General features: G+C 45.0%; 17 non-coding genes across 17 annotated transcripts; 7 read left to right on the forward strand and 10 right to left on the reverse strand.

Annotated features, from left to right (window-relative positions):
- Window positions 1-470: 470 nt before the first annotated feature.
- On the reverse strand, window positions 471-543 carry trnav-cac (transfer RNA valine (anticodon CAC)). The gene has a single exon. It is a non-coding gene; the product is annotated as a tRNA-Val (tRNA).
- A 459-nt stretch (window positions 544-1002) lies between these two features.
- On the forward strand, window positions 1003-1075 carry trnak-cuu (transfer RNA lysine (anticodon CUU)). Its single transcript has one exon. It is a non-coding gene; the product is annotated as a tRNA-Lys (tRNA).
- Window positions 1076-3472: 2397 nt separating this feature from the next.
- trnal-cag (transfer RNA leucine (anticodon CAG)) lies at window positions 3473-3555 on the reverse strand. Its single transcript has one exon. It is a non-coding gene; the product is annotated as a tRNA-Leu (tRNA).
- A 685-nt stretch (window positions 3556-4240) lies between these two features.
- trnav-cac (transfer RNA valine (anticodon CAC)) lies at window positions 4241-4313 on the reverse strand. Its single transcript has one exon. It is a non-coding gene; the product is annotated as a tRNA-Val (tRNA).
- Window positions 4314-4772: 459 nt separating this feature from the next.
- Window positions 4773-4845, forward strand: trnak-cuu (transfer RNA lysine (anticodon CUU)). The gene has a single exon. It is a non-coding gene; the product is annotated as a tRNA-Lys (tRNA).
- Window positions 4846-7241: 2396 nt separating this feature from the next.
- trnal-cag (transfer RNA leucine (anticodon CAG)) lies at window positions 7242-7324 on the reverse strand. The gene has a single exon. It is a non-coding gene; the product is annotated as a tRNA-Leu (tRNA).
- A 1217-nt stretch (window positions 7325-8541) lies between these two features.
- trnak-cuu (transfer RNA lysine (anticodon CUU)) lies at window positions 8542-8614 on the forward strand. The gene has a single exon. It is a non-coding gene; the product is annotated as a tRNA-Lys (tRNA).
- Window positions 8615-11011: 2397 nt separating this feature from the next.
- On the reverse strand, window positions 11012-11094 carry trnal-cag (transfer RNA leucine (anticodon CAG)). The gene has a single exon. It is a non-coding gene; the product is annotated as a tRNA-Leu (tRNA).
- Window positions 11095-12311: 1217 nt separating this feature from the next.
- trnak-cuu (transfer RNA lysine (anticodon CUU)) lies at window positions 12312-12384 on the forward strand. Its single transcript has one exon. It is a non-coding gene; the product is annotated as a tRNA-Lys (tRNA).
- A 2397-nt stretch (window positions 12385-14781) lies between these two features.
- Window positions 14782-14864, reverse strand: trnal-cag (transfer RNA leucine (anticodon CAG)). Its single transcript has one exon. It is a non-coding gene; the product is annotated as a tRNA-Leu (tRNA).
- A 1217-nt stretch (window positions 14865-16081) lies between these two features.
- On the forward strand, window positions 16082-16154 carry trnak-cuu (transfer RNA lysine (anticodon CUU)). The gene has a single exon. It is a non-coding gene; the product is annotated as a tRNA-Lys (tRNA).
- A 2397-nt stretch (window positions 16155-18551) lies between these two features.
- trnal-cag (transfer RNA leucine (anticodon CAG)) lies at window positions 18552-18634 on the reverse strand. Its single transcript has one exon. It is a non-coding gene; the product is annotated as a tRNA-Leu (tRNA).
- Window positions 18635-19319: 685 nt separating this feature from the next.
- trnav-cac (transfer RNA valine (anticodon CAC)) lies at window positions 19320-19392 on the reverse strand. The gene has a single exon. It is a non-coding gene; the product is annotated as a tRNA-Val (tRNA).
- A 459-nt stretch (window positions 19393-19851) lies between these two features.
- trnak-cuu (transfer RNA lysine (anticodon CUU)) lies at window positions 19852-19924 on the forward strand. Its single transcript has one exon. It is a non-coding gene; the product is annotated as a tRNA-Lys (tRNA).
- A 2397-nt stretch (window positions 19925-22321) lies between these two features.
- trnal-cag (transfer RNA leucine (anticodon CAG)) lies at window positions 22322-22404 on the reverse strand. Its single transcript has one exon. It is a non-coding gene; the product is annotated as a tRNA-Leu (tRNA).
- A 685-nt stretch (window positions 22405-23089) lies between these two features.
- On the reverse strand, window positions 23090-23162 carry trnav-cac (transfer RNA valine (anticodon CAC)). The gene has a single exon. It is a non-coding gene; the product is annotated as a tRNA-Val (tRNA).
- Window positions 23163-23621: 459 nt separating this feature from the next.
- Window positions 23622-23694, forward strand: trnak-cuu (transfer RNA lysine (anticodon CUU)). Its single transcript has one exon. It is a non-coding gene; the product is annotated as a tRNA-Lys (tRNA).
- Window positions 23695-24664: the final 970 nt, after the last annotated feature.

Genomic DNA, 24664 nt, shown 5'->3' on the forward strand with positions numbered 1-24664 from the left:
AAAGCGAATAATTAATGGGATTGTTTTCAGGCCTGAAATGCGGCTTAGATCTGTTGGTACTAACCGAGGCCGGGGCTGCGAGATATTTCAGTTTGTTCACGTTTAATCAGAAGAATATCCGCAGTCAGGAGCTGAAAAGGACCAAGAGCTGAAAAAACACCAGAAAAAAGATAAGAAATATCAGCAATTGTGATCAACTCTTTAATGTGTGTTCTGGTAGTTTAGTGGTTTAATTGTTTTAATCAACATTCATTAACCGAAAGCGTTGTTTTGCAGAATGAAAGAAATGCTCACAGTAAGGGACAGTCGAAAGTTGAGTAATTTAACTTTAATAATTTGTGAAAGTTTATTCATTGACGAAGATTTATACCCTATAAGAATTTACGCACCGTGTATTTTAGGAGTCTGCTTTAAATTGTTCGTTGCTTCTGACACAAGAAACCTGTTAAATTTATTTCACAGAAAAATAAAGTTTCCGCCCGGGCTCGACCCGGGGACTTTTCGCGTGTGAGGCAAACGTGATAACCGCTACACTACAGAAACCTCTGCTTAACCCGCGCTTTTTTTATATGCACACGTTCCACAAACACTGTTTCATTCCTCCTGCCTTCTCCTGATTCCTCATTGTCATGCACAGAAGCGCCTGATGCCCTCATTTATTTAACGTAACAAGCAGACACAAACACAGGTATTCCTTCAAAATCAACCCGCAGGTGGCCACAGACACAATAAACAGAGCCAGAGAGAAAGACAGAATCGGGAATCTCCGGGAAATAGACAAGAGATATTGACAAAGACTAAAGCGCTTTGCGATCAGAAAATTGCCTGAACCCCTGTGGTTAATGAAAGGGATTTTGCTGCTTGAGTTCCTTATACGCCTTGGGCTTCTGGAGAACTTGTTTCGCAGTTTGCAGAAACGCGGCTCAGACATGCTGTTGTGACCGGGCCGGAGCCACCAGGTACCTGACTGCAATCAGCGACAATGAAATACAGCTCTAACAGGCCCGGCTAGCTCAGTCGGTAGAGCATGAGACTCTTAATCTCAGGGTCGTGGGTTCGAGCCCCACGTTGGGCGGTATTTATTTGGTTAAGCTTTTATGTTGCTTTCAAAGCGTCATTAATTGAGCGATAACCTTGTTTTGCACAATGAAAGAAATGCGAACTGAGAAAATACTGCAGATGCTGGAAATCTGAATTGAAACAGAAAATGCTGGAGATACTCAGCAGGTCAGGCAGCTTCTGCGAAGAGAGAAACAGAGTTAACGTTTCAGGTCGATAACCTTTCGTCAGAACTGGTAAAAAGAGGTAATGGGACAGATTTTTAAGCAAGTGTAGGGGATTCTATGAGATCATGGCTGATCTCCTGCCTCAATTCCATTCACCGGCCCTATCGCCATATCCCTTGAAGCCCTTACCAGTCAGAAATCTACCGACTTCTGTTTTGAACATACCCAATGACTGAGCCTCCACAGCCCTCTGGGGTAGAGAATTCCAAAGATTCACCACCCTCTGTGTGAAGAAATTTCTTCTCCTCTCAGTCCTGAATGGCCTAACCTTTATCCTGAGGCTGTGGCCCCTGGTTCTAGACTCCCCAGCCAAGGGAAACATTTTCCCAGCATCCAACCGATCAAACCCTGTAATAATTTTGCATGCTTAATGAGATCCCCTCTCATTCTTCCGAATTCAAGAGATTGCAGGCCTAGTTTACTCAATCTCTTCTCATACGAGGTCAGTGACAGTCTTGCAAATGGTGACTTGATATTCGGTAGTGGGGTCATGGTCCAGGCGGAGGTAGGATGAGGTGTTGGAGAGTTGGCGTACAGCTTCCGCTAGGTAGAGGTCGGTTCGCCAAACAGCAACAGCACCACCCTTGTCAGCAGGTTTTGTGCTTTGCATGTTAACTGTTAACTGTTACCCATATCTCATTTTATACAATATATGGGCTATTCCAGCTCCTAATTCTTTTGTTCTTAGTTGTTATTTCCTCACACAGGAGAGCAATCTCGCCCCTGGACAAGCAGAAGGAGCAAGTTCCAACAAAATGATTCCGCAAATGTGATAACTGCTACACTGTGGAACCGTCTCCACTTTCGATACCAGGTCAGATGGAAATGTTAAAAATTTTTGAGGATGTAACTGGTAGAATAGATAAGGGAGAACCAGTGGATGTGGTGTATTTGGACTTTCAGAAGGCTTTCGATAAGGTCCCACATAATAGATTGGCGTGCAAAGTTAAAGCACATGGGATCGGGTGTAAGATACTGACTTGGATAGAGAACTGGTTGGCAGACAGGAAGCAAAGAGTACGTCTAAACGGGCCTTTATCCAAGTGGCAGGCAGTTACTAGTGGGGTAGGGCAGGGATACGTGCTAGGACCCCAGCTACTCACAATATTTATTAATGATCTAGAAGGTTGAACTAGATGTAATAACTACAAGTTTGCAGACGACACAAAGCTGGGTTGGCATGTGTGCTGTGAGGAGGATGCAGAGAACCTCCAGTGTGATATGGACAGGTTACGTGATTTAGCAGAAGCATGGCAGATGCAGTATAATGTGGATAAATGTGAGGTTATCAACTTTGGTGGCAAAAACAGGAAGACAGCTTATTATCAGAATGTCAATAGATTGGGAAAAGGGGAACTGCAATGAGACCTGGGTGTCCGTGTGCACCAATCGCTGAAGGTAAGCCTGCAGGTGCAGCAGGTGGTTAAGAAGGCAAATGTTGGCCTTTTCAGTGAGAGGTTTCGAGTACAGGAGCAAGGATGTCTTGCTGCAGTTGTACAAGGCCTTAGTGAGACCATACCTTGAGTATTGTGTGCAGCTTTGGTCACCTTATCTGAGGAAGGATGTTCTTGCCATGGAGGGAGTGCAGCGAAGATTCTCCAGACTGATACATGGGATGGCAGGAATGACGTATGAAGACAGATTGAGATGATTAGGCTTATATTCGCTAGAGTTTAGAAGAACGAGAGGGGATCTCATTGAAACTTACAAAATTCTAACAGGACAAGACACGCTAGATGCAGGAAGAATGATCCCGATGGTGCGGGAATCCAGAACCAGCAGTCACAGTCTAAGGATAAGGGGTAAGCCACATAGGGTTGAGATGAGGAGGAATTTCTTCACCCAGAGAGTGGTGAACCTGTTGAATTCTGTACCACAGAAGGCAGTTGAGGCCAATTCATTAAATATATTCAAGAAGGAGTTAGATATATTTCTTAAGGCTAAAGAGATAAAGGGATATGGGGAGAAAGCAGGGACAGGGTACTGAATGTGGATGATCAGCCATGATCTCATTAAATTGCGGAGCAGGCTCGAGTGGCCGAATGGCCTACTCCTGCTCCTATCTTCTATGTTTCTATGTGAATGGAGCAGGTGAACTGCTGAATCCCACTTTTAAGGGATGTCCCAAAGTGCTTGACAGTGGTGTGAAAATAAATGAGTTCCGCGTGGTAATTAAAAGTAAAGACTGTCAGAAGTGGGATTCGAACCCACGCCTCCAGAGGAGACCGCGACCTGAACGCAGCGCCTTAGACCGCTCGGCCATCCTGACTTGTTGAGTTAATTTTTGCATCTCATCACTTCCACATGAAGAACGTTTCCGTCCGGGTGCTTGTTCAATGCTGTTGAAGGCTCAGTGACCGGGATATCATCTCCCCCGGGGTTTTCCTGAGCTTGTGCTCGGTGTATGGGGAGGTTTGTCCCGGATCCCTGGTATCTTGCAGCTCCAGGGATGGGCAGTAACAATCTGAGCTCTGGAGCTGGAGAAAAGCGAATAATTAATGGGATTGTTTTCAGGCCTGAAATGCGGCTTAGATCTGTTGGTACTAACCGAGGCCGGGGCTGCGAGATATTTCAGTTTGTTCACGTTTAATCAGAAGAATATCCGCAGTCAGGAGCTGAAAAGGACCAAGAGCTGAAAAAACACCAGAAAAAAGATAAGAAATATCAGCAATTGTGATCAACTCTTTAATGTGTGTTCTGGTAGTTTAGTGGTTTAATTGTTTTAATCAACATTCATTAACCGAAAGCGTTGTTTTGCAGAATGAAAGAAATGCTCACAGTAAGGGACAGTCGAAAGTTGAGTAATTTAACTTTAATAATTTGTGAAAGTTTATTCATTGACGAAGATTTATACCCTATAAGAATTTACGCACCGTGTATTTTAGGAGTCTGCTTTAAATTGTTCGTTGCTTCTGACACAAGAAACCTGTTAAATTTATTTCACAGAAAAATAAAGTTTCCGCCCGGGCTCGACCCGGGGACTTTTCGCGTGTGAGGCAAACGTGATAACCGCTACACTACAGAAACCTCTGCTTAACCCGCGCTTTTTTTATATGCACACGTTCCACAAACACTGTTTCATTCCTCCTGCCTTCTCCTGATTCCTCATTGTCATGCACAGAAGCGCCTGATGCCCTCATTTATTTAACGTAACAAGCAGACACAAACACAGGTATTCCTTCAAAATCAACCCGCAGGTGGCCACAGACACAATAAACAGAGCCAGAGAGAAAGACAGAATCGGGAATCTCCGGGAAATAGACAAGAGATATTGACAAAGACTAAAGCGCTTTGCGATCAGAAAATTGCCTGAACCCCTGTGGTTAATGAAAGGGATTTTGCTGCTTGAGTTCCTTATACGCCTTGTGCTTCTGGAGAACTTGTTTCGCAGTTTGCAGAAACGCGGCTCAGACATGCTGTTGTGACCGGGCCGGAGCCACCAGGTACCTGACTGCAATCAGCGACAATGAAATACAACTCTAACAGGCCCGGCTAGCTCAGTCGGTAGAGCATGAGACTCTTAATCTCAGGGTCGTGGGTTCGAGCCCCACGTTGGGCGGTATTTATTTGGTTAAGCTTTTATGTTGCTTTCAAAGCGTCATTAATTGAGCGATAACCTTGTTTTGCACAATGAAAGAAATGCGAACTGAGAAAATACTGCAGATGCTGGAAATCTGAATTGAAACAGAAAATGCTGGAGATACTCAGCAGGTCAGGCAGCTTCTGCGAAGAGAGAAACAGAGTTAACGTTTCAGGTCGATAACCTTTCGTCAGAACTGGTAAAAAGAGGTAATGGGACAGATTTTTAAGCAAGTGTAGGGGATTCTATGAGATCATGGCTGATCTCCTGCCTCAATTCCATTCACCGGCCCTATCGCCATATCCCTTGAAGCCCTTACCAGTCAGAAATCTACCGACTTCTGTTTTGAACATACCCAATGACTGTGCCTCCACAGCCCTCTGGGGTAGAGAATTCCAAAGATTCACCACCCTCTGTGTGAAGAAATTTCTTCTCCTCTCAGTCCTGAATGGCCTAACCTTTATCCTGAGGCTGTGGCCCCTGGTTCTAGACTCCCCAGCCAAGGGAAACATTTTCCCAGCATCCAACCGATCAAACCCTGTAATAATTTTGCATGCTTAATGAGATCCCCTCTCATTCTTCCGAATTCAAGAGATTGCAGGCCTAGTTTACTCAATCTCTTCTCATACGAGGTCAGTGACAGTCTTGCAAATGGTGACTTGATATTCGGTAGTGGGGTCATGGTCCAGGCGGAGGTAGGATGAGGTGTTGGAGAGTTGGCGTACAGCTTCCGCTAGGTAGAGGTCGGTTCGCCAAACAGCAACAGCACCACCCTTGTCAGCAGGTTTTGTGCTTTGCATGTTAACTGTTAACTGTTACCCATATCTCATTTTATACAATATATGGGCTATTCCAGCTCCTAATTCTTTTGTTCTTAGTTGTTATGTCCTCACACAGGAGAGCAATCTCGCCCCTGGACAAGCAGAAGTAGCAAGTTCCAACAAAATGATTCCGCAAACGTGATAACTGCTACACTGTGGAACCATCTCCACTTTCAGTACCAGGTCAGATGGAAATGTTAAAATTTTTTGAGGATGTAACTGGTAGAATAGATAAGGGAGAACCAGTGGATGTGGTGTATTTGGAATTTCAGAAGGCTTTCGATAAGGTCCCACATAATAGATTGGCGTGCAAAGTTAAAGCACATGGGATCGGGTGTAAGATACTGACTTGGATAGAGAACTGGTTGGCAGACAGGAACAAAGAGTATGTCTAAACGGGCCTTTATCCAAGTGGCAGGCAGTTACTAGTGGGGTAGGGCAGGGATACGTGCTAGGACCCCAGCTACTCACAATATATATTAATGATCTAGAAGGTTGAACTAGATGTAATAACTCCAAGTTTGCAGACGACACAAAGCTGGGTTGGCATGTGTGCTGTGAGGAGGATGCAGAGAACCTCCAGTATGATATGGACAGGTTAGGTGATTTAGCAGAAGCATGGCAGATGCAGTATAATGCGGATAAATGTGAGGTTATCAACTTTGGTGGCAAAAACAGGAAGACAGCTTATTATCAGAATGTCAATAGATTGGGAAAAGGGGAACTGCAATGAGACCTGGGTGTCCGTGTGCACCAATCGCTGAAGGTAAGCCTGCAGGTGCAGCAGGTGGTTAAGAAGGCAAATGTTGGCCTTTTCAGTGAGAGGTTTCGAGTACAGGAGCAAGGATGTCTTGCTGCAGTTGTACAAGGCCTTAGTGAGACCATACCTTGAGTATTGTGTGCAGCTTTGGTCACCTTATCTGAGGAAGGATGTTCTTGCCATGGAGGGAGTGCAGCGAAGATTCTCCAGACTGATACATGGGATGGCAGGAATGACGTATGAAGACAGATTGAGATGATTAGGCTTATATTCGCTAGAGTTTAGAAGAACGAGAGGGGATCTCATTGAAACTTACAAAATTCTAACAGGACAAGACACGCTAGATGCAGGAAGAATGATCCCGATGGTGCGGGAATCCAGAACCAGCAGTCACAGTCTAAGGATAAGGGGTAAGCCACATAGGGTTGAGATGAGGAGGAATTTCTTCACCCAGAGAGTGGTGAACCTGTTGAATTCTGTACCACAGAAGGCAGTTGAGGCCAATTCATTAAATATATTCAAGAAGGAGTTAGATATATTTCTTAAGGCTAAAGAGATAAAGGGATATGGGGAGAAAGCAGGGACAGGGTACTGAATGTGGATGATCAGCCATGATCTCATTAAATTGCGGAGCAGGCTCGAGTGGCCGAATGGCCTACTCCTGCTCCTATCTTCTATGTTTCTATGTGAATGGAGCAGGTGAACTGCTGAATCCCACTTTTAAGGGATGTCCCAAAGTGCTTGACAGTGGTGTGAAAATAAATGAGTTCCGCGTGGTAATTAAAAGTAAAGACTGTCAGAAGTGGGATTCGAACCCACGCCTCCAGAGGAGACTGCGACCTGAACGCAGCGCCTTAGACCGCTCGGCCATCCTGACTTGTTGAGTTAATTTTTGCATCTCATCACTTCCACATGAAGAACGTTTCCGTCCGGGTGCTTGTTCAATGCTGTTGAAGGCTCAGTGACCGGGATATCATCTCCCCCGGGGTTTTCCTGAGCTTGTGCTCGGTGTATGGGGAGGTTTGTCCCGGATCCCTGGTATCTTGCAGCTCCAGGGATGGGCAGTAACAATCTGAGCTCTGGAGCTGGAGAAAAGCGAATAATTAATGGGTTTGTTTTCAGGCCTGAAATGCGGCTTAGATCTGTTGGTACTAACCGAGGCCGGGGCTGCGAGATATTTCAGTTTGTTCACGTTTAATCAGAAGAATATCCGCAGTCAGGAGCTGAAAAGGACCAAGAGCTGAAAAAACACCAGAAAAAAGATAAGAAATATCAGCAATTGTGATCAACTCTTTAATGTGTGTTCTGGTAGTTTAGTGGTTTAATTGTTTTAATCAACATTCATTAACCGAAAGCGTTGTTTTGCAGAATGAAAGAAATGCTCACAGTAAGGGACAGTCGAAAGTTGAGTAATTTAACTTTAATAATTTGTGAAAGTTTATTCATTGACGAAGATTTATACCCTATAAGAATTTACGCACCGTGTATTTTAGGAGTCTGCTTTAAATTGTTCGTTGCTTCTGACACAAGAAACCTGTTAAATTTATTTCACAGAAAAATAAAGTTTTCGCCCGGGCTCGACCCGGGGACTTTTCGCCTGTGAGGCAAACGTGATAACCGCTACACTACAGAAACCTCTACTTAACCCGCGCTTTTATTATATGCACACGTTCCACAAACACTGTTTCATTCCTCCTGCCTTCTCCTGATTCCTCATTGTCATGCACAGAAGCGCCTGATGCCCTCATTTGTTTAACGTAACAAGCAGACACAAACACAGGTATTCCTTCAAAATCAACCCGCAGGTGGCCACAGACACAATAAACAGAGCCAGAGAGAAAGACAGAATCGGGAATCTCCGGGAAATAGACAAGAGATATTGACAAAGACTAAAGCGCTTTGCGATCAGAAAATTGCCTGAACCCCTGTGGTTAATGAAAGGGATTTTGCTGCTTGAGTTCCTTATACGCCTTGGGCTTCTGGAGAACTTGTTTCGCAGTTTGCAGAAACGCGGCTCAGACATGCTGTTGTGACCGGGCCGGAGCCACCAGGTACCTGACTGCAATCAGCGACAATGAAATACAGCTCTAACAGGCCCGGCTAGCTCAGTCGGTAGAGCATGAGACTCTTAATCTCAGGGTCGTGGGTTCGAGCCCCACGTTGGGCGGTATTTATTTGGTTAAACTTTTATGTTGCTTTCAAAGCGTCATTAATTGAGCGATAACCTTGTTTTGCACAATGAAAGAAATGCGAACTGAGAAAATACTGCAGATGCTGGAAATCTGAATTGAAACAGAAAATGCTGGAGATACTCAGCAGGTCAGGCAGCTTCTGCGAAGAGAGAAACAGAGTTAACGTTTCAGGTCGATAACCTTTCGTCAGAACTGGTAAAAAGAGGTAATGGGACAGATTTTTAAGCAAGTGTAGGGGATTCTATGAGATCATGGCTGATCTCCTGCCTCAATTCCATTCACCGGCCCTATCGCCATATCCCTTGAAGCCCTTACCAGTCAGAAATCTACCGACTTCTGTTTTGAACATACCCAATGACTGAGCCTCCACAGCCCTCTGGGGTAGAGAATTCCAAAGATTCACCACCCTCTGTGTGAAGAAATTTCTTCTCCTCTCAGTCCTGAATGGCCTAACCTTTATCCTGAGGCTGTGGCCCCTGGTTCTAGACTCCCCAGCCAAGGGAAACATTTTCCCAGCATCCAACCGATCAAACCCTGTAATAATTTTGCATGCTTAATGAGATCCCCTCTCATTCTTCCGAATTCAAGAGATTGCAGGCCTAGTTTACTCAATCTCTTCTCATACGAGGTCAGTGACAGTCTTGCAAATGGTGACTTGATATTCGGTAGTGCGGTCATGGTCCAGGCGGAGGTAGGATGAGGTGTTGGAGAGTTGGCGTACAGCTTCCGCTAGGTAGAGGTCGGTTCGCCAAACAGCAACAGCACCACCCTTGTCAGCAGGTTTTGTGCTTTGCATGTTAACTGTTAACTGTTACCCATATCTCATTTTACACAATATATGGGCTATTCCAGCTCCTAATTCTTTTGTTCTTAGTTGTTATTTCCTCACACAGGAGAGCAATCTCGCCCCTGGACAAGCAGAAGGAGCAAGTTCCAACAAAATGATTCCGCAAACGTGATAACTGCTACACTGTGGAACCGTCTCCACTTTCAGTACCAGGTCAGATGGAAATGTTAAAAAATTTTGAGGATGTAACTGGTAGAATAGATAAGGGAGAACCAGTGGATGTGGTGTATTTGGACTTTCAGAAGGCTTTCGATAAGGTCCCACATAATAGATTGGCGTGCAAAGTTAAAGCACATGGGATCGGGTGTAAGATACTGACTTGGATAGAGAACTGGTTGGCAGACAGGAAGCAAAGAGAATGTCTAAACGGGCCTTTATCCAAGTGGCAGGCAGTTACTAGTGGGGTAGGGCAGGGATACGTGCTAGGACCCCAGCTACTCACAATGTATATTAATGATCTAGAAGGTTGAACTAGATGTAATAACTCCAAGTTTGCAGACGACACAAAGCTGGGTTGGCATGTGTGCTGTGAGGAGGATGCAGAGAACCTCCAGTATGATATGGACAGGTTAGGTGATTTAGCAGAAGCATGGCAGATGCAGTATAATGTGGATAAATGTGAGGTTATCAACTTTGGTGGCAAAAACAGGAAGACAGCTTATTATCAGAATGTCAATAGATTGGGAAAAGGGGAACTGCAATGAGACCTGGGTGTCCGTGTGCACCAATCGCTGAAGGTAAGCCTGCAGGTGCAGCAGGTGGTTAAGAAGGCAAATGTTGGCCTTTTCAGTGAGAGGTTTCGAGTACAGGAGCAAGGATGTCTTGCTGCAGTTGTACAAGGCCTTAGTGAGACCATACCTTGAGTATTGTGTGCAGCTTTGGTCACCTTATCTGAGGAAGGATGTTCTTGCCATGGAGGGAGTGCAGCGAAGATTCTCCAGACTGATACATGGGATGGCAGGAATGACGTATGAAGACAGATTGAGATGATTAGGCTTATATTCGCTGGAGTTTAGAAGAACGAGAGCGGATCTCATTGAAACTTACAAAATTCTAACAGGACAAGACACGCTAGATGCAGGAAGAATGATCCCGATGGTGCGGGAATCCAGAACCAGCAGTCACAGTCTAAGGATAAGGGGTAAGCCACATAGGGTTGAGATGAGGAGGAATTTCTTCACCCAGAGAGTGGTGAACCTGTTGAATTCTGTACCACAGAAGGCAGTTGAGGCCAATTCATTAAATATATTCAAGAAGGAGTTAGATATATTTCTTAAGGCTAAAGAGATAAAGGGATATGGGGAGAAAGCAGGGACAGGGTACTGAATGTGGATGATCAGCCATGATCTCATTAAATTGCGGAGCAGGCTCGAGTGGCCGAATGGCCTACTCCTGCTCCTATCTTCTATGTTTCTATGTGAATGGAGCAGGTGAACTGCTGAATCCCACTTTTAAGGGATGTCCCAAAGTGCTTGACAGTGGTGTGAAAATAAATGAGTTCCGCGTGGTAATTAAAAGTGAAGACTGTCAGAAGTGGGATTTGAACCCACGCCTCCAGAGGAGACTGCGACCTGAACGCAGCGCCTTAGACCGCTCGGCCATCCTGACTTGTTGAGTTAATTTTTGCATCTCATCACTTCCACATGAAGAACGTTTCCGTCCGGGTGCTTGTTCAATGCTGTTGAAGGCTCAGTGACCGGGATATCATCTCCCCCGGGGTTTTCCTGAGATTGTGCTCGGTGTATAGGGAGTTTTGTCCCGGATCCCTGGTATCTTGCAGCTCCAGGGATGGGCAGTAACAATCTGAGCTCTGGAGCTGGAGAAAAGCGAATAATTAATGGGATTGTTTTCAGGCCTGAAATGCGGCTTAGATCTGTTGGTACTAACCGAGGCCGGGGCTGCGAGATATTTCAGTTTGTTCACGTTTAATCAGAAGAATATCCGCAGTCAGGAGCTGAAAAGGACCAAGAGCTGAAAAAACACCAGAAAAAAGATAAGAAATATCAGCAATTGTGATCAACTCTTTAATGTGTGTTCTGGTAGTTTAGTGGTTTAATTGTTTTAATCAACATTCATTAACCGAAAGCGTTGTTTTGCAGAATGAAAGAAATGCTCACAGTAAGGGACAGTCGAAAGTTGAGTAATTTAACTTTAATAATTTGTGAAAGTTTATTCATTGACGAAGATTTATACCCTATAAGAATTTACGCACCGTGTATTTTAGGAGTCTGCTTTAAATTGTTCGTTGCTTCTGACACAAGAAACCTGTTAAATTTATTTCACAGAAAAATAAAGTTTCCGCCCGGGCTCGACCCGGGGACTTTTCGCCTGTGAGGCAAACGTGATAACCGCTACACTACAGAAACCTCTACTTAACCCGCGCTTTTATTATATGCACACGTTCCACAAACACTGTTTCATTCCTCCTGCCTTCTCCTGATTCCTCATTGTCATGCACAGAAGCGCCTGATGCCCTCATTTGTTTAACGTAACAAGCAGACACAAACACAGGTATTCCTTCAAAATCAACCCGCAGGTGGCCACAGACACAATAAACAGAGCCAGAGAGAAAGACAGAATCGGGAATCTCCGGGAAATAGACAAGAGATATTGACAAAGACTAAAGCGCTTTGCGATCAGAAAATTGCCTGAACCCCTGTGGTTAATGAAAGGGATTTTGCTGCTTGAGTTCCTTATACGCCTTGGGCTTCTGGAGAACTTGTTTCGCAGTTTGCAGAAACGCGGCTCAGACATGCTGTTGTGACCGGGCCGGAGCCACCAGGTACCTGACTGCAATCAGCGACAATGAAATACAGCTCTAACAGGCCCGGCTAGCTCAGTCGGTAGAGCATGAGACTCTTAATCTCAGGGTCGTGGGTTCGAGCCCCACGTTGGGCGGTATTTATTTGGTTAAACTTTTATGTTGCTTTCAAAGCGTCATTAATTGAGCGATAACCTTGTTTTGCACAATGAAAGAAATGCGAACTGAGAAAATACTGCAGATGCTGGAAATCTGAATTGAAACAGAAAATGCTGGAGATACTCAGCAGGTCAGGCAGCTTCTGCGAAGAGAGAAACAGAGTTAACGTTTCAGGTCGATAACCTTTCGTCAGAACTGGTAAAAAGAGGTAATGGGACAGATTTTTAAGCAAGTGTAGGGGATTCTATGAGATCATGGCTGATCTCCTGCCTCAATTCCATTCACCGGCCCTATCGCCATATCCCTTGAAGCCCTTACCAGTCAGAAATCTACCGACTTCTGTTTTGAACATACCCAATGACTGAGCCTCCACAGCCCTCTGGGGTAGAGAATTCCAAAGATTCACCACCCTCTGTGTGAAGAAATTTCTTCTCCTCTCAGTCCTGAATGGCCTAACCTTTATCCTGAGGCTGTGGCCCCTGGTTCTAGACTCCCCAGCCAAGGGAAACATTTTCCCAGCATCCAACCGATCAAACCCTGTAATAATTTTGCATGCTTAATGAGATCCCCTCTCATTCTTCCGAATTCAAGAGATTGCAGGCCTAGTTTACTCAATCTCTTCTCATACGAGGTCAGTGACAGTCTTGCAAATGGTGACTTGATATTCGGTAGTGGGGTCATGGTCCAGGCGGAGGTAGGATGAGGTGTTGGAGAGTTGGCGTACAGCTTCCGCTAGGTAGAGGTCGGTTCGCCAAACAGCAACAGCACCACCCTTGTCAGCAGGTTTTGTGCTTTGCATGTTAACTGTTAACTGTTACCCATATCCCATTTTACACAATATATGGGCTATTCCAGCTCCTAATTCTTTTGTTCTTAGTTGTTATTTCCTCACACAGGAGAGCAATCTCGCCCCTGGACAAGCAGAAGGAGCAAGTTCCAACAAAATGATTCCGCAAACGTGATAACTGCTACACTGTGGAACCGTCTCCACTTTCAGTACCAGGTCAGATGGAAATGTTAAAAATTTTTGAGGATGTAACTGGTAGAATAGATAAGGGAGAACCAGTGGATGTGGTGTATTTGGACTTTCAGAAGGCTTTCGATAAGGTCCCACATAATAGATTGGCGTGCAAAGTTAAAGCACATGGGATCGGGTGTAAGATACTGACTTGGATAGAGAACTGGTTGGCAGACAGGAAGCAAAGAGTATGTCTAAACGGGCCTTTATCCAAGTGGCAGGCAGTTACTAGTGGGGTAGGGCAGGGATACGTGCTAGGACCCCAGCTACTCACAATATATATTAATGATCTAGAAGGTTGAACTAGATGTAATAACTCCAAGTTTGCAGACGACACAAAGCTGGGTTGGCATGTGTGCTGTGAGGAGGATGCAGAGAACCTCCAGTATGATATGGACAGGTTAGGTGATTTAGCAGAAGCATGGCAGATGCAGTATAATGTGGATAAATGTGAGGTTATCAACTTTGGTGGCAAAAACAGGAAGACAGCTTATTATCAGAATGTCAATAGATTGGGAAAAGGGGAACTGCAATGAGACCTGGGTGTCCGTGTGCACCAATCGCTGAAGGTAAGCCTGCAGGTGCAGCAGGTGGTTAAGAAGGCAAATGTTGGCCTTTTCAGTGAGAGGTTTCGAGTACAGGAGCAAGGATGTCTTGCTGCAGTTGTACAAGGCCTTAGTGAGACCATACCTTGAGTATTGTGTGCAGCTTTGGTCACCTTATCTGAGGAAGGATGTTCTTGCCATGGAGGGAGTGCAGCGAAGATTCTCCAGACTGATACATGGGATGGCAGGAATGACGTATGAAGACAGATTGAGATGATTAGGCTTATATTCGCTAGAGTTTAGAAGAACGAGAGGGGATCTCATTGAAACTTACAAAATTCTAACAGGACAAGACACGCTAGATGCAGGAAGAATGATCCCGATGGTGCGGGAATCCAGAACCAGCAGTCACAGTCTAAGGATAAGGGGTAAGCCACATAGGGTTGAGATGAGGAGGAATTTCTTCACCCAGAGAGTGGTGAACCTGTTGAATTCTGTACCACAGAAGGCAGTTGAGGCCAATTCATTAAATATATTCAAGAAGGAGTTAGATATATTTCTTAAGGCTAAAGAGATAAAGGGATATGGGGAGAAAGCAGGGACAGGGTACTGAATGTGGATGATCAGCCATGATCTCATTAAATTGCGGAGCAGGCTCGAGTGGCCGAATGGCCTACTCCTGCTCCTATCTTCTATGTTTCTATGTGAATGGAGCAGGTGAACTGCTGAATCCCACTTTTAAGGGATGTCCCAAAGTGCTTGACAGTGGTGTGAAAATAAATGAGTTCCGCGTGGTAATTAAAAGTAAAGACTGTCAGAAGTGTGATTCGAACCCACGCTTCCAGAGGAGACTGCGACCTGAACGCAGCGCCTTAGACCGCTCGGCCATCCTGACTTGTTGATTTAATTTTTGCATCTCATCCCTTCCACATGAAGAACGTTTCCGTCCGGGTGCTTGTTCAATGCTGTTGAAGGCTCAGTGACCGGGATATCATCTCCCCCGGGGTTTTCCTGAGCTTGTGCTCGGTGTATGGGGAGGTTTGTCCCGGATCCCTGGTATCTTGCAGCTCCAGGGATGGGCAGTAACAATCTGAGCTCTGGAGCTGGAGAAAAGCGAATAATTAATGGGATTGTTTTCAGGCCTGAAATGCGGCTTAGATATGTTGGTACTAACCGAGGCCGGGGCTGCGAGATATTTCAGTTTGTTCACGTTTAATCAGAAGAATATCCGCAGTCAGGAGCTGAAAAGGACCAAGAGCTGAAAAAACACCAGAAAAAAGATAAGAAATATCAGCAATTGTGATCAACTCTTTAATGTGTGTTCTGGTAGTTTAGTGGTTTAATTGTTTTAATCAACATTCATTAACCGAAAGCGTTGTTTTGCAGAATGAAAGAAATGCTCACAGTAAGGGACAGTCGAAAGTTGAGTAATTTAACTTTAATAATTTGTGAAAGTTTATTCATTGACGAAGATTTATACCCTATAAGAATTTACGCACCGTGTATTTTAGGAGTCTGCTTTAAATTGTTCGTTGCTTCTGACACAAGAAACCTGTTAAATTTATTTCACAGAAAAATAAAGTTTCCGCCCGGGCTCGACCCGAAGACTTTTCGCCTGTGAGGCAAACGTGATAACCGCTACACTACAGAAACCTCTGCTTAACCCGCGCTTTTTTTATATGCACACGTTCCACAAACACTGTTTCATTCCTCCTGCCTTCTCCTGATTCCTCATTGTCATGCACAGAAGCGCCTGATGCCCTCATTTGTTTAACGTAACAAGCAGACACAAACACAGGTATTCCTTCAAAATCAACCCGCAGGTGGCCACAGACACAATAAACAGAGCCAGAGAGAAAGACAGAATCGGGAATCTCCGGGAAATAGACAAGAGATATTGACAAAGACTAAAGCGCTTTGCGATCAGAAAATTGCTTGAACCCCTGTGGTTAATGAAAGGGATTTTGCTGCTTGAGTTCCTTATACGCCTTGGGCTTCTGGAGAACTTGTTTCGCAGTTTGCAGAAACGCGGCTCAGACATGCTGTTGTGACCGGGCCGGAGCCACCAGGTACCTGACTGCAATCAGCGACAATGCGAAACAGCTCTAACAGGCCCGGCTAGCTCAGTCGGTAGAGCATGAGACTCTTAATCTTAGGGTCGTGGGTTCGAGCCCCACGTTGGGCGGTATTTATTTGGTTAAACTTTTATGTTGCTTTCAAAGCGTCATTAATTGAGCGATAACCTTGTTTTGCACAATGAAAGAAATGCGAACTGAGAAAATACTGCAGATGCTGGAAATCTGAATTGAAACAGAAAATGCTGGAGATACTCAGCAGGTCAGGCAGCTTCTGCGAAGAGAGAAACAGAGTTAACGTTTCAGGTCGATAACCTTTCGTCAGAACTGGTAAAAAGAGGTAATGGGACAGATTTTTAAGCAAGTGTAGGGGATTCTATGAGATCATGGCTGATCTCCTGCCTCAATTCCATTCACCGGCCCTATCGCCATATCCCTTGAAGCCCTTACCAGTCAGAAATCTACCGACTTCTGTTTTGAACATACCCAATGACTGAGCCTCCACAGCCCTCTGGGGTAGAGAATTCCAAAGATTCACCACCCTCTGTGTGAAGAAATTTCTTCTCCTCTCAGTCCTGAATGGCCTAACCTTTATCCTGAGGCTGTGGCCCCTGGTTCTAGACTCCCCAGCCAAGGGAAACATTTTCCCAGCATCCAACCGATCAAACCCTGTAATAATTTTGCATGCTTAATGAGATCCCCTCTCATTCTTCCGAATTCAAGAGATTGCAGGCCTAGTTTACTCAATCTCTTCTCATACGAGGTCAGTGACAGTCTTGCAAATGGTGACTTGATATTCGGTAGTGGGGTCATGGTCCAGGCGGAGGTAGGATGAGGTGTTGGAGAGTTGGCGTACAGCTTCCGCTAGGTAGAGGTCGGTTCGCCAAACAGCAACAGCACCACCCTTGTCAGCAGGTTTTGTGCTTTGCATGTTAACTGTTAACTGTTACCCATATCTCATTTTATACAATATATGGGCTATTCCAGCTCCTAATTCTTTTGTTCTTAGTTGTTATTTCCTCACACAGGAGAGCAATCTCGCCCCTGGACAAGCAGAAGGAGCAAGTTCCAACAAAATGATTCCGCAAATGTGATAACTGCTACACTGTGGAACCGTCTCCACTTTCGATACCAGGTCAGATGGAAATGTTAAAAATTTTTGAGGATGTAACTGGTAGAATAGATAAGGGAGAACCAGTGGATGTGGTGTATTTGGACTTTCAGAAGGCTTTCGATAAGGTCCCACATAATAGATTGGCGTGCAAAGTTAAAGCACATGGGATCGGGTGTAAGATACTGACTTGGATAGAGAACTGGTTGGCAGACAGGAAGCAAAGAGTATGTCTAAACGGGCCTTTATCCAAGTGGCAGGCAGTTACTAGTGGGGTAGGGCAGGGATACGTGCTAGGACCCCAGCTACTCACAATATTTATTAATGATCTAGAAGGTTGAACTAGATGTAATAACTACAAGTTTGCAGACGACACAAAGCTGGGTTGGCATGTGTGCTGTGAGGAGGATGCAGAGAACCTCCAGTGTGATATGGACAGGTTACGTGATTTAGCAGAAGCATGGCAGATGCAGTATAATGTGGATAAATGTGAGGTTATCAACTTTGGTGGCAAAAACAGGAAGACAGCTTATTATCAGAATGTCAATAGATTGGGAAAAGGGGAACTGCAATGAGACCTGGGTGTCCGTGTGCACCAATCGCTGAAGGTAAGCCTGCAGGTGCAGCAGGTGGTTAAGAAGGCAAATGTTGGCCTTTTCAGTGAGAGGTTTCGAGTACAGGAGCAAGGATGTCTTGCTGCAGTTGTACAAGGCCTTAGTGAGACCATACCTTGAGTATTGTGTGCAGCTTTGGTCACCTTATCTGAGGAAGGATGTTCTTGCCATGGAGGGAGTGCAGCGAAGATTCTCCAGACTGATACATGGGATGGCAGGAATGACGTATGAAGACAGATTGAGATGATTAGGCTTATATTCGCTAGAGTTTAGAAGAACGAGAGGGGATCTCATTGAAACTTACAAAATTCTAACAGGACAAGACACGCTAGATGCAGGAAGAATGATCCCGATGGTGCGGGAATCCAGAACCAGCAGTCACAGTCTAAGGATAAGGGGTAAGCTACATAGGGTTGAGATGAGGAGGAATTTCTTCACCCAGAGAGTGGTGAACCTGTTGAATTCTGTACCACAGAAGGCAGTTGAGGCCAATTCATTAAATATATTCAAGAAGGAGTTAGATATATTTCTTAAGGCTAAAGAGATAAAGGGATATGGGGAGAAAGCAGGGACAGGGTACTGAATGTGGATGATCAGCCATGATCTCATTAAATTGCGGAGCAGGCTCGAGTGGCCGAATGGCCTACTCCTGCTCCTATCTTCTATGTTTCTATGTGAATGGAGCAGGTGAACTGCTGAATCCCACTTTTAAGGGATGTCCCAAAGTGCTTGACAGTGGTGTGAAAATAAATGAGTTCCGCGTGGTAATTAAAAGTAAAGACTGTCAGAAGTGGGATTCGAACCCACGCCTCCAGAGGAGACTGCGACCTGAACGCAGCGCCTTAGACCGCTCGGCCATCCTGACTTGTTGAGTTAATTTTTGCATCTCATCACTTCCACATGAAGAACGTTTCCGTCCGGGTGCTTGTTCAATGCTGTTGAAGGCTCAGTGACCGGGATATCATCTCCCCCGGGGTTTTCCTGAGCTTGTGCTCGGTGTATGGGGAGGTTTGTCCCGGATCCCTGGTATCTTGCAGCTCCAGGGATGGGCAGTAACAATCTGAGCTCTGGAGCTGGAGAAAAGCGAATAATTAATGGGATTGTTTTCAGGCCTGAAATGCGGCTTAGATCTGTTGGTACTAACCGAGGCCGGGGCTGCGAGATATTTCAGTTTGTTCACGTTTAATCAGAAGAATATCCGCAGTCAGGAGCTGAAAAGGACCAAGAGCTGAAAAAACACCAGAAAAAAGATAAGAAATATCAGCAATTGTGATCAACTCTTTAATGTGTGTTCTGGTAGTTTAGTGGTTTAATTGTTTTAATCAACATTCATTAACCGAAAGCGTTGTTTTGCAGAATGAAAGAAATGCTCACAGTAAGGGACAGTCGAAAGTTGAGTAATTTAACTTTAATAATTTGTGAAAGTTTATTCATTGACGAAGATTTATACCCTATAAGAATTTACGCACCGTGTATTTTAGGAGTCTGCTTTAAATTGTTCGTTGCTTCTGACACAAGAAACCTGTTAAATTTATTTCACAGAAAAATAAAGTTTCCGCCCGGGCTCGACCCGGGGACTTTTCGCGTGTGAGGCAAACGTGATAACCGCTACACTACAGAAACCTCTGCTTAACCCGCGCTTTTTTTATATGCACACGTTCCACAAACACTGTTTCATTCCTCCTGCCTTCTCCTGATTCCTCATTGTCATGCACAGAAGCGCCTGATGCCCTCATTTATTTAACGTAACAAGCAGACACAAACACAGGTATTCCTTCAAAATCAACCCGCAGGTGGCCACAGACACAATAAACAGAGCCAGAGAGAAAGACAGAATCGGGAATCTCCGGGAAATAGACAAGAGATATTGACAAAGACTAAAGCGCTTTGCGATCAGAAAATTGCCTGAACCCCTGTGGTTAATGAAAGGGATTTTGCTGCTTGAGTTCCTTATACGCCTTGGGCTTCTGGAGAACTTGTTTCGCAGTTTGCAGAAACGCGGCTCAGACATGCTGTTGTGACCGGGCCGGAGCCACCAGGTACCTGACTGCAATCAGCGACAATGAAATACAGCTCTAACAGGCCCGGCTAGCTCAGTCGGTAGAGCATGAGACTCTTAATCTCAGGGTCGTGGGTTCGAGCCCCACGTTGGGCGGTATTTATTTGGTTAAGCTTTTATGTTGCTTTCAAAGCGTCATTAATTGAGCGATAACCTTGTTTTGCACAATGAAAGAAATGCGAACTGAGAAAATACTGCAGATGCTGGAAATCTGAATTGAAACAGAAAATGCTGGAGATACTCAGCAGGTCAGGCAGCTTCTGCGAAGAGAGAAACAGAGTTAACGTTTCAGGTCGATAACCTTTCGTCAGAACTGGTAAAAAGAGGTAATGGGACAGATTTTTAAGCAAGTGTAGGGGATTCTATGAGATCATGGCTGATCTCCTGCCTCAATTCCATTCACCGGCCCTATCGCCATATCCCTTGAAGCCCTTACCAGTCAGAAATCTACCGACTTCTGTTTTGAACATACCCAATGACTGAGCCTCCACAGCCCTCTGGGGTAGAGAATTCCAAAGATTCACCACCCTCTGTGTGAAGAAATTTCTTCTCCTCTCAGTCCTGAATGGCCTAACCTTTATCCTGAGGCTGTGGCCCCTGGTTCTAGACTCCCCAGCCAAGGGAAACATTTTCCCAGCATCCAACCGATCAAACCCTGTAATAATTTTGCATGCTTAATGAGATCCCCTCTCATTCTTCCGAATTCAAGAGATTGCAGGCCTAGTTTACTCAATCTCTTCTCATACGAGGTCAGTGACAGTCTTGCAAATGGTGACTTGATATTCGGTAGTGGGGTCATGGTCCAGGCGGAGGTAGGATGAGGTGTTGGAGAGTTGGCGTACAGCTTCCGCTAGGTAGAGGTCGGTTCGCCAAACAGCAACAGCACCACCCTTGTCAGCAGGTTTTGTGCTTTGCATGTTAACTGTTAACTGTTACCCATATCTCATTTTATACAATATATGGGCTATTCCAGCTCCTAATTCTTTTGTTCTTAGTTGTTATTTCCTCACACAGGAGAGCAATCTCGCCCCTGGACAAGCAGAAGGAGCAAGTTCCAACAAAATGATTCCGCAAATGTGATAACTGCTACACTGTGGAACCGTCTCCACTTTCGATACCAGGTCAGATGGAAATGTTAAAAATTTTTGAGGATGTAACTGGTAGAATAGATAAGGGAGAACCAGTGGATGTGGTGTATTTGGACTTTCAGAAGGCTTTCGATAAGGTCCCACATAATAGATTGGCGTGCAAAGTTAAAGCACATGGGATCGGGTGTAAGATACTGACTTGGATAGAGAACTGGTTGGCAGACAGGAAGCAAAGAGTACGTCTAAACGGGCCTTTATCCAAGTGGCAGGCAGTTACTAGTGGGGTAGGGCAGGGATACGTGCTAGGACCCCAGCTACTCACAATATTTATTAATGATCTAGAAGGTTGAACTAGATGTAATAACTACAAGTTTGCAGACGACACAAAGCTGGGTTGGCATGTGTGCTGTGAGGAGGATGCAGAGAACCTCCAGTGTGATATGGACAGGTTACGTGATTTAGCAGAAGCATGGCAGATGCAGTATAATGTGGATAAATGTGAGGTTATCAACTTTGGTGGCAAAAACAGGAAGACAGCTTATTATCAGAATGTCAATAGATTGGGAAAAGGGGAACTGCAATGAGACCTGGGTGTCCGTGTGCACCAATCGCTGAAGGTAAGCCTGCAGGTGCAGCAGGTGGTTAAGAAGGCAAATGTTGGCCTTTTCAGTGAGAGGTTTCGAGTACAGGAGCAAGGATGTCTTGCTGCAGTTGTACAAGGCCTTAGTGAGACCATACCTTGAGTATTGTGTGCAGCTTTGGTCACCTTATCTGAGGAAGGATGTTCTTGCCATGGAGGGAGTGCAGCGAAGATTCTCCAGACTGATACATGGGATGGCAGGAATGACGTATGAAGACAGATTGAGATGATTAGGCTTATATTCGCTAGAGTTTAGAAGAACGAGAGGGGATCTCATTGAAACTTACAAAATTCTAACAGGACAAGACACGCTAGATGCAGGAAGAATGATCCCGATGGTGCGGGAATCCAGAACCAGCAGTCACAGTCTAAGGATAAGGGGTAAGCCACATAGGGTTGAGATGAGGAGGAATTTCTTCACCCAGAGAGTGGTGAACCTGTTGAATTCTGTACCACAGAAGGCAGTTGAGGCCAATTCATTAAATATATTCAAGAAGGAGTTAGATATATTTCTTAAGGCTAAAGAGATAAAGGGATATGGGGAGAAAGCAGGGACAGGGTACTGAATGTGGATGATCAGCCATGATCTCATTAAATTGCGGAGCAGGCTCGAGTGGCCGAATGGCCTACTCCTGCTCCTATCTTCTATGTTTCTATGTGAATGGAGCAGGTGAACTGCTGAATCCCACTTTTAAGGGATGTCCCAAAGTGCTTGACAGTGGTGTGAAAATAAATGAGTTCCGCGTGGTAATTAAAAGTAAAGACTGTCAGAAGTGGGATTCGAACCCACGCCTCCAGAGGAGACCGCGACCTGAACGCAGCGCCTTAGACCGCTCGGCCATCCTGACTTGTTGAGTTAATTTTTGCATCTCATCACTTCCACATGAAGAACGTTTCCGTCCGGGTGCTTGTTCAATGCTGTTGAAGGCTCAGTGACCGGGATATCATCTCCCCCGGGGTTTTCCTGAGCTTGTGCTCGGTGTATGGGGAGGTTTGTCCCGGATCCCTGGTATCTTGCAGCTCCAGGGATGGGCAGTAACAATCTGAGCTCTGGAGCTGGAGAAAAGCGAATAATTAATGGGATTGTTTTCAGGCCTGAAATGCGGCTTAGATCTGTTGGTACTAACCGAGGCCGGGGCTGCGAGATATTTCAGTTTGTTCACGTTTAATCAGAAGAATATCCGCAGTCAGGAGCTGAAAAGGACCAAGAGCTGAAAAAACACCAGAAAAAAGATAAGAAATATCAGCAATTGTGATCAACTCTTTAATGTGTGTTCTGGTAGTTTAGTGGTTTAATTGTTTTAATCAACATTCATTAACCGAAAGCGTTGTTTTGCAGAATGAAAGAAATGCTCACAGTAAGGGACAGTCGAAAGTTGAGTAATTTAACTTTAATAATTTGTGAAAGTTTATTCATTGACGAAGATTTATACCCTATAAGAATTTACGCACCGTGTATTTTAGGAGTCTGCTTTAAATTGTTCGTTGCTTCTGACACAAGAAACCTGTTAAATTTATTTCACAGAAAAATAAAGTTTCCGCCCGGGCTCGACCCGGGGACTTTTCGCGTGTGAGGCAAACGTGATAACCGCTACACTACAGAAACCTCTGCTTAACCCGCGCTTTTTTTATATGCACACGTTCCACAAACACTGTTTCATTCCTCCTGCCTTCTCCTGATTCCTCATTGTCATGCACAGAAGCGCCTGATGCCCTCATTTATTTAACGTAACAAGCAGACACAAACACAGGTATTCCTTCAAAATCAACCCGCAGGTGGCCACAGACACAATAAACAGAGCCAGAGAGAAAGACAGAATCGGGAATCTCCGGGAAATAGACAAGAGATATTGACAAAGACTAAAGCGCTTTGCGATCAGAAAATTGCCTGAACCCCTGTGGTTAATGAAAGGGATTTTGCTGCTTGAGTTCCTTATACGCCTTGTGCTTCTGGAGAACTTGTTTCGCAGTTTGCAGAAACGCGGCTCAGACATGCTGTTGTGACCGGGCCGGAGCCACCAGGTACCTGACTGCAATCAGCGACAATGAAATACAACTCTAACAGGCCCGGCTAGCTCAGTCGGTAGAGCATGAGACTCTTAATCTCAGGGTCGTGGGTTCGAGCCCCACGTTGGGCGGTATTTATTTGGTTAAGCTTTTATGTTGCTTTCAAAGCGTCATTAATTGAGCGATAACCTTGTTTTGCACAATGAAAGAAATGCGAACTGAGAAAATACTGCAGATGCTGGAAATCTGAATTGAAACAGAAAATGCTGGAGATACTCAGCAGGTCAGGCAGCTTCTGCGAAGAGAGAAACAGAGTTAACGTTTCAGGTCGATAACCTTTCGTCAGAACTGGTAAAAAGAGGTAATGGGACAGATTTTTAAGCAAGTGTAGGGGATTCTATGAGATCATGGCTGATCTCCTGCCTCAATTCCATTCACCGGCCCTATCGCCATATCCCTTGAAGCCCTTACCAGTCAGAAATCTACCGACTTCTGTTTTGAACATACCCAATGACTGTGCCTCCACAGCCCTCTGGGGTAGAGAATTCCAAAGATTCACCACCCTCTGTGTGAAGAAATTTCTTCTCCTCTCAGTCCTGAATGGCCTAACCTTTATCCTGAGGCTGTGGCCCCTGGTTCTAGACTCCCCAGCCAAGGGAAACATTTTCCCAGCATCCAACCGATCAAACCCTGTAATAATTTTGCATGCTTAATGAGATCCCCTCTCATTCTTCCGAATTCAAGAGATTGCAGGCCTAGTTTACTCAATCTCTTCTCATACGAGGTCAGTGACAGTCTTGCAAATGGTGACTTGATATTCGGTAGTGGGGTCATGGTCCAGGCGGAGGTAGGATGAGGTGTTGGAGAGTTGGCGTACAGCTTCCGCTAGGTAGAGGTCGGTTCGCCAAACAGCAACAGCACCACCCTTGTCAGCAGGTTTTGTGCTTTGCATGTTAACTGTTAACTGTTACCCATATCTCATTTTATACAATATATGGGCTATTCCAGCTCCTAATTCTTTTGTTCTTAGTTGTTATGTCCTCACACAGGAGAGCAATCTCGCCCCTGGACAAGCAGAAGTAGCAAGTTCCAACAAAATGA

This window comes from Somniosus microcephalus, unplaced genomic scaffold (assembly GCF_052327205.1).
Source record: "Somniosus microcephalus isolate GS21.2 unplaced genomic scaffold, FLI_Smic_1.0 unresolved_chr4, whole genome shotgun sequence".
In the NCBI taxonomy this organism is placed as follows: Eukaryota; Metazoa; Chordata; class Chondrichthyes; order Squaliformes; family Somniosidae; genus Somniosus; species Somniosus microcephalus.